Below are 22034 nucleotides of genomic sequence, written 5' to 3' on the forward strand. Positions count from 1 at the left end.
TTTTAATTTGAAATTGTAACTATTTTCAAAGTAAATATGTAACATATTTCAAGCTAATCTAAAGTTAATTGGTTTTAGATATAGCCGATATAGCAGATTGTTGCTGTTTTGAAACCGTACTTCTTGTATTAGCATTTTATTAATATATTATATGTAATAAATTTATCGAAAAGTTTTAACACTTTAGCAGTTTTTATTTGGTAAGAATTATTTCTAATTTATTCTTAGATTGAATTTTAATAATCTTACTGATTATTTATTAGACGATGATTAAGTCTTGATGTCTGGGTATCTAATGGAAGCATAATATTTACATAACTTACTCGTGATCATGGAATGTTATTCCATAGTTAAAAATAGATTTGAACAGAACTATTAGATATTTATATATTCTTTATAGTCTATGTATTATGTCAAATTTATTGTTTTATATGTAGATATTTATCTTTATGATTGTAACAAAGCCTATCACAGAAAAAATATTGTCTTAAATCAAGACTATATTTATTTGCATCCTGTATATGAGGATACTATAATTCTCACAAGTAAATTAATGCACTTAAATAAAGATTTTCTTGACGGAAAACAGTTTACTCGTGTCAAGATGATGATAGCCTCATGTACAATGTAAATAAATATGCTATAACTCAATTAGGATGTGGAAAATTACATAAAAAATAGCACGAATTTTATATAGGTAGAAACTGAAATGTTTTCTGATTCAGTGCCACAAATAATTTAAAATGCATTGAAGATCTCGATACACGTTTCAATATTTCTTATTTTGTTTTCATGCTGTCGAAATATTCATTTAAAAAATTAAATGGGATTTTTATTGCACTAAGTTGTAAATTATCTTTGTCGCTTTTTTTTTAATTAATTTATATGCAAAATGTTACTGTATGTATAGTGTGCAATTGCTTCTTTTTACAATGTAGTGCTTTTATGAAATTAGGATGGTCATTTACTTTAAAATCAAGTCATAATAATAAGATCATGCCTTGTGAAACTAATAATTAATGTTTTTATGTAAAAATAGGTATGTAAAAAAATTAAATGATGTAGCACGATTATAAATATATTTTCCCACAATTTATTGCCGTGTATCATTTAACCAAATGGTGTTAGGAATTGTAGTATATGTAAATTAGTTTCATAAATTAAATATATATTATTGTGTGACATCATATTCCTTTTATAATGTTGCCAACATTGTTGTATATGGCTGGATAATTATAGATTTAAACGGTCATAAATCACAATAAAACAAATCATGAAAATACATTTAAATGATTAATTGCCAAGTTTTTGTTATCAGCGACATTGGTTTGGGCCAATATCAATCATTATAAATAACATAATTTGTTGCTGATTTCAACAAATCGACTGAAACATTAATTATAATGCCTAAATTTAGAATGAAAATGTTGTTAAATTTTACTACGAGCTTAATGAGGCTATCACATTGGTCGATATGAACATTTAATTAGGTGTATACTTAATTGTGAAATGTTAATCAAATATGATTTCGCAAAAATATTGGCCCTATAATAGTAAAATATATCATTTAAAATTGTATAAGTGTTATTAACCATATTATGTCTTGTTTCAGGGAAAATTCTGCTCAAAGAGTGTAAGTACCTTTCACTATTATTATATTTTTTAAATTAATTTTGCTGGCAAGCAAAATATGAAATATTTATATAGAATATGTTGGCAGCAGTGAAAGAAATAATGTATACATTATATGCTGTAAATTTAAATAAACATGATTAATACATCACAATTACACAAGTACTGAAAGATATGAAAACATTATTTTTAGAGAATGTTATATATTAATTATTCATATACTTATTTATAAAACATGTTGAATTATAAACAAGTATAATTATACGGCAAACATACATGCAAGCCAAATAGTAAGATAAACATACAGAGTGGTTAATTTTCATGCAATTAAGTTTTTGAAAAACTATAATATACGTTTTTATGAAGTCGATATACAGTTTTTTAACAGAAAACTTTACACAATCTATCAGATTAATAAGAACAGAGAGACCTGGTCTTTCCAACGGAATACCTTGCAGGTGAAATTCTATTTATTTCCAGTGATAGCCCTATATTTGACTGCTATTTCTTTAAGTGACCCATGCAATTGCTTTACTAATTTAGAGCTTCTTATTAATAAACAAGTGAACGAAATTCTAAAGAACATGGCACAAAATAACAAGCAGTTTAGCACAACTAAGCATAAGTGATCATGTTAAATTATCAATATCCGCAATCTCTGTACCATAGAGCATTTGTCTAACGAATAAATAAGTTATAAATTCTGTCATCATTCAAGAGCTGCAACTTTCTGGTGAGATACAGGGAAGGTATCAGTTTTTAAAGACGAAAGGCTAGGTACTAATTTAAAGTTATATAAAACTACGGCTGGTTCAAATCACTGCAGCAGATCTATACTGGGATATCTTATATGTCCATCAGAGGGTTGTAGAATAATCCACGAAGCTGCGGGTAGTAAGATGACACCCTAAAAAAAGGAATAATCAATCATTTCAATTACTTTTTTCGAAGAATACTGAACAGAGCATTCATTGGCTACAGTAGCCTATATCATTGAGAATAGGATACCGTTGCCAAATTTATTTTATAATTCTGTTTATAATGATGTCTAGATAATTAAATATATTGACATTCTGAAACACAGAAGGAAATGTTGCGTTTGTAATGTGTAGTCAATTTAACTCGACTTGCAAAATTCGTTTGAAAACATGGGCTCTTCGTAGCTCGCTCCTAAAGTGTTTACAGCGGTGGTCATAGTTACTGTCGCGCAGTAGTGAAAGACGCAGTGGGAATAGCGCATATTTACAATGCAGCTTGGGCTCTATCTAGTCCGACCGTAACCAAATAGTAGCTATTCACGGCTTTTTTTCTCATTAAACGTAATTTGTTCAGGTGTGTAAAATTTTGTTACTTACCTATTGCTTCTTGTGTGCTTTAAAAGATTGTAGTAAGTTTAAAATGATTTTAAAGACAGATTAACAGTAATAAAATGAAAAGCAGAAGAAATGGACCTTCAAAATGGAAAGTGTGTTTTTCTTGAAGTTGTAGCTCGTCAACTTGAAGTTGACCTAAGTTTGAAGGTCAAACCGACGTCAACTTGGGCGCTAGATTTTACGTCCCAATCGATACATTTTTCCCTTCATGGTTTTGTAGGTCATTTGAAAGTCAGACTTATTTTTCTCTGAATAACTGGACAAAAATGTTTCAAGAAATATTTGTAGGATTTTGATTGACACATTAGCAGATGGTGACCTTGTATTTAACTTAACAACGAGATATCAACCTCCAGAATAGTTTCTATCTTTTAATTACTAACCTAACAATGTGTTAAATTTCAGAATTGCCATGATCACACTAATAAGTTTCAGTCGAATACGTCTATTAATTCGATTCCTTTTATATCCATTACTTTTTGTGAAAAATGAAATTGACCTTCAAATGATCTGCAAGGACATCCTGGAAAAGTTTTTTGATTTCAAATTCCCCACAACAGTTGGCTGGGGTATCGGTTGCTGGAATAAAACATAGTGTATTCTATTTGATAGTAAGTTGATCTTAGTTTGACCTTGCAACTTGTGAAGGTCAAATCCAAGGAGGTCCCGTTTAATTTGTTATTCAAAATACCACACATTTTGCTTGAAACATTTTCTTCCACAGTTCGATCTTGTCGAGTTATTCAGAGAAAAATGAGTCTGTCCTTCACATGACCTCCAAAAAATATACAAGAAAAATTTGCTGCATATTCGGACGTTAAATTTCAACCAACGCTTATCAATTGTTGGCATTGTTCTTCCATTTAATATTTTCAAGTTAATCTCAGTTTGACCTTGGTCTAGGTCAAATTCAAGGACACTATTATATTAGTTGCTTGATGTAACTTTCACCTGAAATATCGAAGGATTCGGGTCTTTTGGGACACCCTGTATGTAGAATAGCGTTCAGACGGTTGTTAAATGTATTTAGGCAATGCTGGATTGTTAATATCAGAGAAGCAAGAGCGTTGCACGCATCCCGTGAAGCGGAAATGCGAATTTTTATTCAGGAGAGGCGAGCTTTATTTCTAACAACGGCCGCCTCGCGACCCGCAATTATTCACTGAAATTAGTTAAATGCCGCTTCGCATGTCGGATACTTTACGCCATTGTTATTCCCTGGCCCGAGTACATTGTACCGCGAACTCTACGTGAGCTGTCCGCTGCACCGGCCCGTCACGGTGAGTAATCGCGAACGGTCTGGGGATACATTGCATGTCCGCGAACAATGAGCCGGCCCGGAGTCCATTAAGGCGGCCGTGGAAGCGAACAGGCGAGGAGCGCCGGGAGGTGCGAGATGAGATGCAATTTGTAAGGAGGCGTCAGGCACACACGGTAATTAATTCGCGCCGCCATTGCGGACCGTATTTCTTTCACGCAGGGTTGTAACGCGATGTTTTCGTTCGGGGGTAGTAGAAATGTGGCTTTACAAAAGCTTCCAAAGGGCAAGAATTGCGAATTTCCGAAACATAAGCAGTAATCTTTTTACCTTTGCTGCTAACAAAAATATCTTTAACAGGAAAATTATCAAAACAACTTCGCTCAGATCAAAGTTTTAGGGACAAAGTGAGTCAACTGGAAACGAGTATTAACGATCTTTTAATTAAAAAAAACTAGAACAGGACGAAATCAGGAACAGAAACAGTAAATATAGAAAACTTCCATCTTAACTCTACAAAGTTTCAACAACAAAACCGACAATCAAAAACTTTGTTCGGGTTCTCTATTTCTGAACGGTATAGAATCTGCGCAGAAAACTCATGGTCTTAAACATTACGTTTTAAATTGAAAAAAAAGAAATGATGGTTTAAACAAATTTCAAACCATCCCTGATTCGGAAGCCAACTGCACCTTTGGTATCGAAGTCACCGCGCGCCGTAGTGCAAAAGCGCTGATGGCGGTTTTGACGGTTTCAATGTTGTATTCGAAAATGGTAAAATTTAATCACATCTCGTTTAAAAGTAACACAAAAATTAAACAAATAAACGAATTACTTACCAATAGACGATGACATGACGTGATAGGGGTGTAAGAATTGTTCCCGTAGGACACGCCACACGGTACTGTTAGATACACCCACTTCTCGGCCATTGTCGCGAGTACTGCGGCTCGAATCTTCCTCAACGAGGTTTATGATGTTTTCTTCGTTGTCGGAAACATATTTCGGCCTTCATAATGTGTCAGATGGACATTCCCGGTATCCCGTAACCTTTGAACTGCCTTTTGCACTGTTCTTCTGTTAGGTTGTCCTCTGTTACAGTGACGGACCGCATACAAACGACAAGTCTCATTTAAATTGTACTGACATTATTTATTCTACTAGTTCTTAATCAGAAAACATTTTATACGCAGGCTAAGGCCTGCAACACAACTAAAGAACACATGACAAACTGACTATTGACCTACCATCAGATTTGCTTGATTGGGGAAGTTATGTGGAACGTCCCCCAATTAGAGGAGCTTCACGCATGTAGCGAGTCGAAGCATTCTGGACGTGCACTTGCACAAGATGCACATGGTTTACCTTTATGGTTAATTTTCTTAATTTTCTCGAAAACAGAAGCATTTAGACTATCAGTTGCTTAATAAAAATTGCTCATTTTCGTGACTTCTATCGCCCTTTCCAAGGAACGCACTTATCTCAGAAATACCCTGTATAAACGCACTAAGACAAAATTCTAAACGATTGGGAACTATCCGGATTCTTCTGAAAACCAAAACACATTAGAATTTGCAACGTTTGCCGGGAACTCTGTTGTTTTTAGTAGTGAACTACTAATATGTTTTCATATTTTTGCTCTTTGCGTCTTTGCTTTATACCCCAACCTCAATCAATTTTTTTTATATGTGCCAATTGCATTTTCATAATTAATATTGAACTTGTCCGTTACATATCTATTTCATATCCTGCATACCACAAAAAAACTAATAATTTTCCCTTTTTAAATCTTTTTTTGTATGTATTTGACAGAAATGTCATTCATCATTTATCTAGAAAAAAAAGTTACTTTCACACCTAAATTATTTATCGGTATATAGATTAAACCTATGTTCAAAAAGGTCTTCGTTTTTTGGCATGGCTACTTCCACCAATTTCAATGACGTTAATTATTTAATTTAATTAATGAAAGAAAGTATAATATAAAACATCTAGGAGTATATGTGGATCCCAACTTAACATTCACACCATAAAAAAAGGAATTCGAAAGCCTTCATATTTGCTCTGCAAAATATGCTGAACTGATCCCATAAAAAACAAATACGAAAATAAAAATAGACACATTTAATGTTTTTTAGAATGCGTTCACCGCGCAACTATTCTGTTTATTTCTGCGTATTGAACAAACAAACACAATACATTTTCAATATAGAATTATACCTAAAATAAGATTTATATAAAATTAAAAATACATATTTTTAAATTGCACAACCAAACGGAAATTTTAGGTGAAGCAGTGCGTCACTTGCATCACCTGATGAGTCTCCACTGGAATATGCTGAACTAACCAAATTAAGAACAAATATATACGGAATAACATTTTCAGTACAGAACCGTGAACGTAAATAGGTACAATCTCACTAATGATAAGTGCTCAACACAGACCTACTTTGTCAAAAATGAAGCTAGGAATATAAGAACGTTGCCAAATACATAATTAATAATTTATGAGTAAGACCCAGTCCATAGAACAATCGTTAATTATCGGTTAACTAGTATGTACTGAAAAGCTCATCATATTAAGTTCTGAATTCTTTTACCTAAATTAATGTAGTTTTTGTTTAAAAATAAAATGCATAATCTAAATACATATTTTTCTCATAATTTTAAAAGCAAATTTGATTTATTTTCTTGGCTAGAACGTTTACCTTTATCCTGTTCTATGTTTCTTTACTTCGTTGTCGTCGTACAATTTAATATTCGCGTGGAGACAATCACATGCTTGCAAAATCCCATTAAGGCATATTTGTACAATGACAAACTCTTGTTGCAATTTTGTGACACTATTAGCGAGAAAGAACGTGACAAATTTGATGCCAAAGAAATTCTGGTGCAGTGTCAAGTCAGATTTCTTAATATATTTCTGTCAACCGACACAAATAACTTCAGTAGGAGGTCGGGTGTGCCAACCTCCTGCTGGTATACAATATTTAAATTTAATATATAATTAGGCAGAATGATTGTATTAACTTTGATAAATACAGTTGTCAAATGAATAAAATCGCCTGCAACGTGGGATGTCTGAAGTGATAGATTCGTAATAAGAGAAATATTCGGAATGTAGAAGCGAAAAGTTAATATTGACAAAATTAGTGACAATAATAACGATACTGATCTTACTGATAATTAATCGTATATATATTTGGTTTTAAAAGCTATATAATTGGGTACATTCTCATTGTCTCAGAAATATGCTCCCTCAAAGATTGTGTGGAGTTTTATGCAAATTGTCATCCATAGTTTATTCTGCTCTAATAGGAAATTACAATATTAATCAACCATCGACTGGATGTAGGTGTATACTGTGACCATTTAGTGTGGAGAGCTTCTAGACTACAGTAATCTCTTTGCTGTGTGAGAAACATATTAAGATATTGTACATAATAATATTTACTGGAATTTTTACGTTCACGAAATTAAATCGTAATCTTATATTAAGAAATTTCTAATTTTTGCACTTCTTTTCCATGGAGACTTCATCCTAAAATTTGGTCATATACATGATCTGAACGTCGTACATTACTCGCTTGTTAATGCCACTGTTCCAAACCAATGAAATTTTACCAAAACTGTAAAGATTTTGTGAAATATGTGTTTCTCATCCTCTCATGGTACAGGATTTACCTCTTGAAATTTCCCAAATTTGATCTACAATTTTTAAGATATCGTATTAATTGAAGTATCAATGTGCAGATATTTTCCATTCTTCTTTTGAAATTACCATAGCGGGATTGTCCCAAGTCATTAATTTCTCCCAAGAGAAATCGATAATATTTTTCTGTTTTTGAGATTTTTTGAAGAATGCAAAATTTTTATATTCCATTTTTAACGTTTTCCGGATTTAGTGTAAAAGTTTTACGAAAACAGATACACTTTTCGAATACTGAATTAAATTTTTATTGCAACTTTTCATATTTCATAACGGATATAAGTTTAATATTTTTTAACACAAATGTTTTAATATTTTCAAGCCATTGTTTTCATTACCATTTTATGAATCCAATAATTATGTTATTTTTAGTAATATTTCGTACATTCGTTTTTAGTTCTATTTCGTAAATTCATTGTTAATGTTATTTTTCTTCAAAGAACTTAGTAGGTAGCAATGTTATTGTATCATTCGTGTCCAATTGGTATAGGGATAAGAAAAACAGAAATTTTATAAAATTTTTACAGTTTACCTTAATATGTACTTTAAAATTACCGTACCGTAATCTAGACGCCATGATCACAGTATGCACTTACATCGATGTTGGTATGTCCTCAATTGAGTGTTTACTGTTCTTTCCAATAGGACCAGCGTAAAGTGGATAACTTCACACAAATATGCTACAATAAATAATAAGAACATATTACGAAAATGATATTTATTTAATTGAACACATTAAATATTGTTTTAAATTCATTCACGTCTCAATTGCTTGTTAGATTTATGCCTACTACAAAGTAAAGTAAAAGGCTGTCGTTAAATAAACGCTGAAGATTTAATTAATGAGTGGGATGAAAAAAAAATGAATTCAGTAAAAGTAAAATTACTCGAGAATTAATGACTGGAATTAATTAACATCCGCTTCCTTTCTTGCTGGCATATTATTCAAAATTATTCAGAATAAATTTCGTCATAACACGACCAAATAAACAAGTCAAATTAATTAGGCGTTTTTATCAACGTCGTTTTTTAGCGGGTACGCAAGTTGTAGAGTGTAAAATATAATAATTATATAATAAATTTTAACCCCTTGAATATTAATGTTACCTGACACATTAGCATCTACACCAAAAGCGTAAGTAAGCTCGTGAATTATTTAGCCGAAAAGTTGATAGATAATGAGAATATTATTTTGTTTAATTTGATTTGAAATTTATAAATTTGCACCATATTTCAAATAAATCTTGCTCTATTTGTTAATGCTTCGATTTAACATGTGGTGAGATAAAAAACGTTATTATTTTGAAACCAGTTAGGTTTTCCCTTGTATTCAAACTAGAATACTCAAAATTAAGGTGATACTCTTTATTTTTTCTGAATTGTAGATAGGAGTCCAGTTTTTGAGATGTGGATTTAATCCCGGTATTCCAAGATTAAAAATATTTGCCCCGAAAGTGAATCCCAAGCTCGAGATTTAATTAAAACAGAAGTATTAATGTAATATAAAGAATAAATCTATTTGAAATCTATAATTATTTTATTGTAATACCTATAATTGGTGATATTGATTGTATTTTTATATCCCCAAATCCCCATATATCCCCAAATATTTTTAGATAATTTGAGAATCACTCTGTATACTTATCTTTATCTATCATTAAGTTGTCTTAATTAATAATTAATAAAATATGTATACAGGGTGATTCACAACTTATCCAAAAAAATTAGGAATGGATGCGTTATGGAAAATTGAGTCAATATCGTAAAAAATTTTTTGTAAAATCCTTATAGTTTCCGAGAAAAAAAATATTGAAGTTGTAGTATTTTCAACCCTTACATCGCTGCGCTACCGTTATTCACGTTGTGCGTTGTGCGTAATGCGTTCTCTCCACGTGTCTCCAGGCGATTCCGAATACTGAAATCCGATTTTAGTGTTAATGTTTCGCGATAGTGTTTACATTAGTTTTCCATGTGTCAGAAATGGCTTACGTATATTTTAACTCGAGTTGATGGATATCGCTTTAATTTATGGTGAAGCAAGACACCATTTGTGTTATGGTGAAGCATTTCTGTTATAGTAAGCAAGACAACATTTGTGTTAGTTCGTAGAAACTGGTTAAGAAGGGCTCAAATGTGTTTACACGTCTTTGGGCAAAATTTGGAACAGTTGTTGTAAAATCAGGAATGTCAAATTATTGTGTTAATTAAAACCACAAATTAATTTTATTAATTAATAATAACAATAATGGCAAAAGCACTTGAATTTGCTGATATAAAATAGGTGTTATAAAATTCTATTTATTTCTTTCGTTAGGAAAGAAACTCTTTCGATTACATGTTTTGCTTTGCGCAAGGTCAGGTTTTACAGTGATCAGTTTCCAACGCCGTGCAGAGGTGTATTTTTAAATCATTTTCGAACTGGGAACTGCCCTCTTTGTGTTTTTTTTTAGAAAATTTTATTTGTAGAGTCACCTGTATAATCAATTTCTTTGAATCACCCTGTATAGGATATAGAATAATAATATCCTGTGGTTGAATGATTTCCGGGCTGGTTGCCACGTCGTCGGTTTACAACTCTTGACGTTTCGAGAGACATATCGCTCTCTTCTTCAGAAGTTACTCTGAAACTGGAGATCTACTAGTCTTGTTACTATTTATATTTGATGTGGTCACTGGTCCAAGATGTTCCGGTGGGTGACCTCGTACGCGTTGTTGACGTTCCAGTGGGGTCACCCACCGGAACATCATGGACCAGTGACCACATCAAATATAAATAGTGACAAGACTAGTAGATCTCTAGATTCAGAGTAACTTCTAAAGAAGAGAGCGATATGTCTCTCGAAACGTCAAGTGTTGTAAACCGATGACGTGGCAACCAGCCCGGAAATCATTCAACCATTAACGACAGTCACGGAAGCCTACAAACAAAAATAATATCCTGTGTTGACTTATAAATATGTCAAAAATGATGATAAAGCAGTGGCGGCTCGTCGGGGTGGGTAGGGTGGTCAGTGCCCACCCTGAAATTTTCAGAAGAATAAACAAAAATTTGTGTAGGTATATATTTATCAGTGATTTGAAAATTCTTATAAAATTAAATCTAAAATGCATCACCTCCTTTGAAACTCCCCCTACCAAATTTTAAAATTATATTTTAATCATGATCTCGGCAGCAACCAACATAACATTCGGACTAGCCCGTGGCCGCTGAATTAAACAACGCCGTACCCCAACCATACCTTGCATGCTTATACGCACCTAGGACTAGACAGTAATCGGAAACGTAAGTCGTTCACTAATTTAGAATATTTGGCCCAAGTCGGGCGAGCCCGCACACCGCACACAGCTCGCATATACCCATTGAGCACCCATCGAGTGTTGTATCGAATACCTAAGACTTTTCACCAGTGGTTGGAAATATATATACGTATATTTATTTGCTGTAATTTTGTTCTTTAAATGAATTTTTAAATATTAGAACAATTTTTCCCTGCAAAGGTATTCCAGAAAACAAATTTTAGTAAACGAAATAATAAACCGTTTTCTAATAATTTGTAAATCGCGTAAAAAAATAAATATCTATGGTGCTATGTTGAATGTTCTTTGATAATTATAATTATTAAGATTATTTTAACTCGTTACTGTTAAACAGAATTAAAAGTGATTGCTGAGAAATTTTCAATATTTGAATAGATTCTAGTTTGTAAACATGGGAGTGATGTAAATTATTTTTGGGATGATCTCGGCAGCAACCAACATAACATTCGGGCCAGCCCGTGGCCGCTGAATTAAACAACGCCGTACGTTGCCTGCTTATACGCAGGGCTAGGACTAGAGAGTAATCGGAAACGTAAGTCGTTAACTAATTTAGAATATCTAGCCCAAGTCGGGCGAGCCCGGACACAGCCCGCACCCGCATACTCATCGAGTGTTGTATCGGCCAGCTACGGCTTTTCGCTAGCCAGCCAGCAGTTGGAAATATACGTATATTTATGTGCTGTAATTTTGTTCTTTAAATGAATTTTTAAAAATAAAATTTTTTAATTTTTAAAAATAAATATCTAGGCTGTTATGTTGAATGTTCTTTGACAATTAAGTATATTTATTAAGGTTATTTTGAAGCGTTACTGTTAAACTAAGAGTGATTGCTGAAAAATTTTCAATATTATAATAGATTCGAGTTTGTAAATATGGAAGTGAAATAAATTATTTTTAGGACTTTTAAATTCGATACATATTTATTTATTTTTTCAAATAATAAACTGTTCGATTAAAAAAAATAGCTTCTATTTAATATATTTTTTTTATTTCAATCAGATTTTTAATAAATTATCATTTGAATATACATAATTACCTAAAATAACTCTACTCTCCGGGCAAGCCCTTCGACTTCACTCGTATATTCTTCGGGTACTTACGTGTAATCTGCGGTTTGATGTTAGTTTTATTTCATAGATTAGGAAGGTAGAGATTTGTTATTCCTTGTACTTCACGACTTGGTTGTTTGTAAGTTCTAGGTTAGGGTTAGTATAGTGGTTTAGGTAAGTTTTTAATGTTTAATAGTTTGGAGTAAAGCAAAATGGCAAGCCGAAAATAGCGAATTGGTGAGTAGCAATGGTGATATTATTAATTTTTTATTAAATAAAAAATTTTGTATGTTAACTTTCGATGATAAATTATTTATTTCAAAATTAAAACCTACGCCTGACATGAAAAATTTAATAAATAAAAACAATTGCGGAAGTAACAGATCATTTAGTAAAAATTGGTACAATAAATATGAATGGTTAAAAGGTAATGAAACCAGAAACAAATTATATTGTTGGAATTGCTTACAGTTTAATGAAAAAAGTAAAACTCCATGGAATTATCTAGGATATTCAGATCTGAAACATATAAATGAATCTTTAAAAAAAACACGAGCGATCGGAGGAGCATACATATTCAACATTAAAATTTAAATTATTAGGAAAACAAAACATTCAAACTTTTCTTGATTCTGCATTTCGTGAGAATATTTTAAACCATAATAAAGTCGTGGACGAAAATAGAGACATTGTAAAGCGCCTTATTGATTTGGTTATTTACTTATTTACTTACTTATTTATTTATTTATTTACTTATTAGAATTTTAGTATAATTTATCGTTAGTAATTTCAGCTATAAAAGTGATAGAGAATTTTACTATTTGTTTAGAGAATTATATAATTTTTTATGTCCTTCTATGCCTTAATCCTTGCCTTATCTCCTATCCCGGCAAGAAATCACTGTGATGACATTCTCGTTTGTTCTTGCTGAACTATTAGGTATACTTTTGGAATAACTAATATAATTTTCAGGTATATTTTATATTAACTATCTACATAATTCTTAAGTTTTTTACACTTTCAAAAGTAAATAGACTAACGTAGATTGCAATTAATATATGATATTAAGTTACATGAAAGAAAAAATATTTTGCCCACCCATCTCAAAAAGTCACGAGCCGCCACTGTGATAAAGCATACAGTTTACATTAATTCAAATTTGGATATTCCATAGTTTAGTGATTACTTAATGTGTTAAATTTATAGTTTCTTTTGTTGGTTGATTGCAATAATGTGCCTTATGAAATTATTTAATATTTCGTCATTGATAGTAGCAGTTTTCTTCATCGGAATTGTTGCGGAGATCTGGAAAAGGAAACTGGGTCCGTTTGTGGGATCCTCTTTTGGGTTCGAAAATAATTACGACGTAAACTTCCTGGAAGTCGGACGGCCGCAGCGCGAACAAAAGTGCTTAATAATGTAGAGTGTACTCGAGAGGGACCAGCTGCTCCGCAGTCGGTATTTATTTATCAAGGAGCTGGCCGGAGCCGCGACACAAAAGGCAAAGCTAGTAATATGGCACCGAATACACATAAACACGTCCTAAGTATGTATATTTTTACTTGGAACAGATTGCATCGCCTTGTATAGTAAAACATGTCGGAGACTTCGTTACAAATAACCGACCCGTACGGGCAAGAGCAGGTTTACTGAATACATTAACGAGCAGTAGCCTTGTCCCGAGCGTTATTTATTTATGTCATCATTAGGTTCATTACGGCGCTGACAAACTTATTAAAATTTACTATAAACTTTTATCATCAAGTGGCCGGAGCGTTGATGGAGAGATAACGTGACGTTATTTATTTGCATTCAGCTATTCGAGGTTAAGGAAAGACGTAAAGAACATAAATTATCCCGGTTTTTATGTTTTGGCTGGTGTGACAGAACCTGGTTTAAAGTTGGAAAGAAGCGGATCACATGCCGCTTGGCGTGCCGTTGACATTGTCAGATCTCATTCCTGCGCTATAAATTGGGTTGAAAATCGTTTTTTACAACCGACAAAACCACAATGTATTCACTATAAAATCCGTTTGAACTATAGAACTGCCAACACATTTATGTATAATCTTAAGGGCGCCGTATTCTTACAAACATTTATTTATTTATTTATTTATTTATTTATTTATTTATTTATTTATTTATTTATTACCTACACCTACTCAACGGGATGAATCCACACTGAAAGAAATGGGCTTATTAAACTGTTTATCTAGAATAATGTGTATAACGCATATTAAAACTTTTATAACTAATATACAACTTTTATTAAAAAAAAGCAATCATCTCCGTACTCATTATTCAATCAGTTTAACTGGAAGGTGCTTAATACACCTTATGCATCTATGAAATAAAGGTTATAATGAATTACTTATACATTATTAGGTGTTATAGACTTTATATTCCAGTTGTATATGAATATGTTTTCGTTTTTAACATGTATAACGCATCTTATGATGGTTAAGTGATCGTCACCTCTCGGTGCATAATCGATTATGATCGTTGTTAAGTTATATTCATAGTCTTGTAATAATAATCATATGTCAGACCCGAGAGCGAAGTGCGCCGACTCAATAAGAAACCTGGCTATTCCAGCCGCTGATTTAGGGTTCGCCGCACGAGCTCATCCCTTCTAAGATTTCAGTAGCATGCTATGCATGAAGCAGAACGGTACTCAATTATCTTATACAGTCCACTTTTATTGTCCATACATGTTCAATCATCGTCAAAATAAACACACAAAACCACAACGTCTTTATTATCTTTACTCAAGAAGAGAAAATACAACAATCGTAAAATTTCCGACAGTCCGCTGTGCATCGACTTACACACGTCTAGTTTGATGAAAATGGACAGTATATGCACATGTTTTGTGGGATACATGATCATATCACGTTGTGTGAAATGGAAAATTATTATGTAAGTATCTAACTGTTTTATGGCTTGTAATTGTTTTGTTTTTCAAATGTAAATCTTGTCTAAATCTTAAAAATTATTATTTTGTAGGTCCTATTAGAAATCGCTGATGTTAAGTTTTACATAAGATGGAGGAACAGAAGGTTAACGGTGACAAAGAAGAGCATGGGTATAAAGTCAATCAACCAGAGGAAATAAAATTATATGGAAAGAAGCTCAACCTTTCTGGGGATGCTTCATTCTTAAGGTGGAAGAGTTATAGTGCAAATTCTCATGTAATACAAGAAAATACGGGTGCATCGTTGCTAAGAAAATAAACTGGACAGTTTTGGGAGCGATTTGTCATCATTTTTAATGCTTAAAAGTATGTTTTATGTATGTTTACATTAGAACCTTAGCTTGTAATTACAGTTATCCAATAAAATTTCTGAAAACTTAATGACATATGTTTTTAACTCATACAGAGTATACAACAGTTTAATATATTTATTATTATAAAACTTATAACCAGTACTAGATGTTCTAATAACGATATGGAACACTTTAATAACAGTTATTGCTATTATTTCGTAAAGGGTATAAAAAACGTTGTATACTAGTTATACAATAATTTAATAAAGAATAAGGTTTATATTCACTATACAACTGTGCTAGCAATACGCGTTTTATATCCAATATTCACCTGTTTAACTGTCACATATAGTATACAATGGTCTTATAATGGTATATAGAATTCTAATAAAGAATAAAACGCATTTCTTTCAGTGCACTTACAGAGCAGGGAAAAATTACATAAGAAAGTTAACACAACATTGAATAACTGAATAATCTAAAGCTTATCAAATAATAGAAATGTTATGTCATGCCATCTGAGTATTTTCAAAGACGCAAAAAATGATCCAATCATCAAGGTTTTAGGTACTGAAATCTACGAAAATACTAACTTTTTTATATATAACTCCACATGTAAATATTCATATAACATTTACTTGCTTAATCCTACATATAAAATTGTTTACTTTTATTTATAAGTACGTGAAAATAATTCTTAAAATGTGTGGTTAGGATAGCAGCAAACGCATGTTTTACAAACGCTTTTTTGAGATTATTTTATTTGAGTAAATTTAAATAGTAACAATGAATAAACATAATATCAAGGATTTTATTTTTGTGCTTACTTTTGTTCTACACGTTTTACTTTTCAAGATTTCAGTACCAGAAATACCTGGCCAGAAATTTGACTATTTCTGGGCCAGGGATATGGCCACCTTAATACCTAAATTGAATTTGTGTCTAGTTTAGTATTTCAAAATTGAGATTCTGTGTGTTCTCAAAGTATAAAGTTCTATCAAATCAATTTCTTTTTGTTGAATATTATGAGAAATATACAGTAACAAAAATTAAAACTCATAGGACAGATCTAAGTGTGTTTACTTTATCTTTCTGTTTATTTATTAAGACCGAGCTTGGTCCATGCCTTTCTCAAAGAGATATATAGATAACTGTAGAAATATGTATCATAAGCCCATCTAAAAAGCACTTCTTTAATAAACGCTGAGCTGAACAGACGTCTCTAGTTTTATTTATTAGCCCTAATTTCCAACACTTACTATGCTTTTTAAGTTCACTTTCCACCTCGTAGAACATACAGATATACTTAAAATCACTTCTGAAGTAAAATGACACTCTGGAGGTGTGTTTTTCAAATGGTGAAGTTCTATATATCTGTTGTGGGAATGTATTGTTAATAGTTGTCTAGAAAAGGAATTTTGTTCACTCTTGGAAAACGGCTCTTGTAACATCCCTTCCTAAATGTTCTGACCCAATGAATACGAGCTGTTTGCGGCCCAACAGTACTTCCAATAGTTGCAAAAAACTTGTTTCCAGTATATCAATTTATCATAAATTGCTTATTGTCAAGTGCAGTTACTTAGTTTTTTAACGGTGTATCGTTAACATTTTAGACTATCCATTTAAATAATACCTAGATACCAGTAGTATTACACAACATAATATTTGTACGTCTTAAGAAATTGTCTGGTGTGGTACAGAGTTCAGTTCTTGGGCTCTTAATATTTTTATTTTGTACGTTCGATCTCAAATTCAGTTCAATTAAGATGATACTCAGCTGCAGAATTTTGCTGCCGATGAATTGAATCATGCTTTTAACATTTAAATGATGGTTTAATCAATAACGAATCTTAGGGCCAAATTCAGAGATTTCCCTAAATCTATACTAACCTTTCACTCATATCAAACTTATGCTTCACTTAATCTAGGGTGTCCTCATCTCATTCTAAATTGTGGTATTCGGAAATGAGTGCATCAAACCACAAATTACTAGATAAGGGAACAGTTGGCTACTCAAATATTACCAAAAATATAATGTCATCAGTGGAATATCACACCATTTCTTTATTTTGAATTTGAATAACTAACGTTGAAAATATACAATACATAATAAATTACATTACAAATAATAAATAATAACAATCAATTAATTATCCAGGTAAAAACGATTATCATATACCTAAACAATGATATCCCAAGTAATAATAATTATATTTAGTTTATTTTTCCTACCATCTATGTACTTCATACAGAGTAGGATGAGTGGCAAGAGATCGTTTATAACGTATGTAACAGAACTAATTTCTAAAAAATAATTATAACTCATATATCGTTTTATTGAATACTTGGACTTAATTATTTGTGAAATATATTGCTAGAATTTTATGAAACAACAAAATTAATAAATTAGGAGCATATAAGCACATGCCAAACACAACTAATGTATCACTAACCTAGCACTGATTTGTCAGGACGATTTGAGTACAATTTAAATGACTGACTCATTGAAATAGAATTGTTTATGAATACGATTAGGGCGAGTTTAGTATGAGATAAGCGTGAGTGGAACTTTAGTGCGATCTATGAATTTGGGCTTAAATATTACAATCTACGCTTAAAGTAAATCTAAAGTAATTTTGTTCTACAAAAGAAAAAAACGTGAACACCTACAAGCAAATATGTGTATTAACACGATTCTTCAAGACAAGTGCTATGACCTATTCATTAACACTATAAAAAAATTTAGGCATATATGTAGGAACTTTGATCAAAATTTGAAATTCATAGACTGTCTAGCTATCTGTAATTTGTCGATCTTCTTAATTGTTTATGATAATTGGAATATTAGATTTATTTTTACATAATTTGCAATAAAGGCGTTTTATTATTATTATCCCTAAATGCTTAAAAATAGATATAAACATGTTCTTAATACATACTGTAACTGTGGTATTTTACCAGAAATCATGATAATAATGCTTAATTATTTAATTCTAATTTCTCTTAAAAATAGGCTGTTATAGTTGAATTTAGCTGTTATAGTTCTATTTAGCTACTATTATTATTATTATTGAACATGAATTGTATTTTCGCATATGCTTCCGTATGCTAAATCTCATGTTTTATTAACTTTTAAGCTTTTTACAAAGAAAAAAACAAACAGTAATCGTAAAACTTCCATAGGCAAATGGTGTAGCTGTCCAACACCAGAAGATACGTTTTAATAGCTTTGTTCTTTTTACAATAATAGGTTTACTTAAAACTGAGAGTAACTAAGAATTTTAGAAACCCCCCTCCCCAACTAAGCTAGCTTTTTAAAATGCTTACTAATCTGAAACCATGAAATCTATAAATGTATTCTTTTTAGAGTCTTCTTTACTTCGTTTCGCCTTAGCTAACTTAGACTTAGTTAGTCTCAGAAGTAAGAAAATTATTTAGTAAAAAGAATACAACTAATATTAAATATCGGGTATGTTTCTGGGTCAGTTTCCAACGGTTTTAAGAAATTACCGTGAAAAACACATCATAAACTGACTGGAATTTTGGTGATCGTAGAGGATTTTCAATCTACCACCAACCGTTTGCTGATGTCCATACTGGTTGTAGATTTAGTTAAGAAGTTGTCTAATACAGGGCGCTCAAAATATATCTAGAATTCTTAGTGGAGTGCTGTGGAAAGTATCAATTACTTTATTTATGTTTTTTTTTAAATTATTACTATTTTGGTGTACCTAGTAGAGCAAGTATTTCATAGTGAAAATATGGAAAACTAAGTAATAAACAATTATGTTTAGAATAAAAATCGTATCTTCCAAGGCATATGAGTTTGATTATCATATAATAATTATATTTCTTCCTCCACTCTTTTTAACATTCAGGAATAGGCACTCTCATATTTTCATCTGTATATCATCTGTAATCACAGAAAGCAAGAACCTTCTACTCCAACAAGTCAGTAACATTTTCCTGTTTCAGTGTAAATTTCGAACTAAAGAACCGTTCTTGCAACGCAATATTCGCAACTGTTAGCAAATAGTCCACAATTGCAAGTGCAGAATAAAAACTTTCCGACTATACGAAATTTTATAGACAAATTTTGACTGTCGAACCACTGAAACCCCACATAATTTCGACGCCAACGGTTAGTTTTTGTAAATTTTGCTTGAAGGTTTACATACACTTATAAAATAAATTTATGAATGTTTTAACGAATTGCGGTTGTATAATAATAATTATTATTCAATATGATTAATAATAGTAAATCAAATATTTTGATTATGTAGTCTTGATTAAAAAAAACTCGTTTATGCGTCTACAGCAAATCCATATATACAACTTTTATGAATATAAACACATCATCGTCATCATGTGAATCATAAAAGTTATTTCCAGTAGAATTTCTTTCCAGCAGAACTTTTGTATGTGCAGCAAGCTGATGTCGTCAACGCATTTTAATATTCCTACGGTACTATCGGATTCCAGTGCCACGGAGATGATAAATCATTCCGGAGCTAATCGAATATACCGTTTAAAATCACCATGATCGGTCCTGTATAACATGCGACCTCGTGGAAACCATTATATCCCCATTTCATCTCATAAATAACAAACCCATAAAGATTGATTGAGTGCAGACAAAGAAACGACCCGGCCGAAAGAGATCGCCGCTCGAGAGGGAGAGAGACGGCCGGCGCCGCTGTACTCTCCCTAATTACAGGAACATGATGCGGCTGGATCAGTAACACGACTAGCGTAAGCATAGGGCGGAACCCCTCAAACCCGCTCCCCTTGCTCGGCGACTCCGCCGGAATATTTAATGGCGTACTCAGTAGCACGCTGTCAAACTTAATAATTTACAAGGTGGCTGGATGTGTAGCCTGCGACCGAGGAAAATGAAGTGCTTTCATAGCCAACTACACATATGCGGGGTTTGAACCAGTTAATCAGGCAGTTCATGGTTGTAACAAACGACACTCGGTGGCACATATGCGGCGTCCGACCGTTTAGATAAATGACGGAAGGTATTTGAATATTTTCAGGATTGTTGAGCGGAGCGGACGTCGGCCATGTTTTGATATGTCTTGATATTGCTTGGATGTGGAGACAAAATAAGAAGTCAGGCTGAAGTGCGCGATTTATTTACTGCGAAATATCCCGAAAACCAAATCTGGCAAGGGACAATTAGTAAAATATTTCACAAATTTGAGGAACACGGTACCATTGCAATAGGCCCATTCAGTAAAATTTTTTTATTGCATATTTCAAAAATTTACCCGTTAATTAGTTAGTATGCCAAAAATCAATTTTTTGTTTCAACGAGAAATGTGTGAAATAAATTAATGAAAACAGAGCGCGGAAAAACGTTGAGCAACCATTGCTGACGTCATAATAAGGGTACGGGCGACTGGCACGCTCTCTTCCCATTCTGTGTTAATACATACGATATGTGGATCGATTCGCAGTTTCGTTAATTATTGTTTTTATGTCTAAATGGGTCGAAACCGAGGATTGTACAAATATTGTATAGTTCCAGGCTGCAAAAGTACCTCAGGATCGACTCCGAATAAAATATTTATTTCATTACCGAAAAATGAAAAGTTTGTGTGATGTTATCCACGGTTTCCCCAGCCACGGTATGCAACTCAAAACCACCTTCGTTTTTCTTTGGATGCACGTCTAGGGGGTTGTAAAATATTATTATTTGAACATTTAGAGCACAATTCTCAACTTTATGCCGGAAATAAATTCTGCCCCATCTAAATGTTCGTGTTCACAAAAAATTCGAAATACGACGGCGACAGGGACCTATAAGCAGTTAAGAACCACTCTAGTTTTTCTTTGGTTTTCCATCTAGAGGGTTTTAAATATTATTATTTGAACATTTAGAGCAGAATTATAAAATTTATGCTGGAAAAAATTTCTGCCCCATCTAAACGTACCCGTTCACAAAAATTTCGAAATACGTCGGCGAGAGGGACCTATAAGCAACTCAGAACCACCCTCGTTTTTCTTTGGTTGCCCGTCTAAGAGGTTATAAATATTATTATTTAAACATTTAGAGCAGAATTTTCAAATTTATGTCGAAAAAATAAATTCTACCCCATCTAAACGTTCCCGTCCACAAAAATTTCGAAATACGTTGCGAGAGGCACCTATAAGTAATTTATTTAAATAATAATATAGACGGGCAATCAAAGAAAAACGAGGGTGGTTCTGAGTTGCTCGCACATACACGTCGTCGCATACATCCACAAGTACCGAGTCTAGTACGTTGGGTACATTTGTACACAAAATGGAAGGCAAAATTACGTCATTGAGAAAAATCCGAAAATGTATTTAGATATTCCAAGACATTCTATGTTTATAATAAATATGTTGTGTGAAAAATGCATTTCAACAAGACTTGATGTATATCTCTTATACACTCT

The 22034-nt window shown here is 32.4% G+C and overlaps 1 protein-coding gene across 3 annotated transcripts in view; it reads left to right on the plus strand.

Moving 5' to 3' along the window:
- Positions 1-22034, plus strand: part of LOC108904190 (zinc finger protein 608-like) — a 296106-nt gene that overhangs the window by 97303 nt on the left and 176769 nt on the right. For all 3 annotated transcript variants that reach the window (XM_018706641.1, XM_018706643.1, XM_018706642.2), the window contains exon 2: positions 1613-1633. The gene's annotated coding sequence lies outside the window, so the exon portion shown is untranslated. The remainder of the gene's footprint in view (positions 1-1612; positions 1634-22034) is intronic.

Source organism: Anoplophora glabripennis, unplaced genomic scaffold (genome assembly GCF_000390285.2).
Source record: "Anoplophora glabripennis isolate ALB-LARVAE unplaced genomic scaffold, Agla_2.0 scaffold130, whole genome shotgun sequence".
Taxonomy (NCBI): Eukaryota; Metazoa; Arthropoda; class Insecta; order Coleoptera; family Cerambycidae; genus Anoplophora; species Anoplophora glabripennis.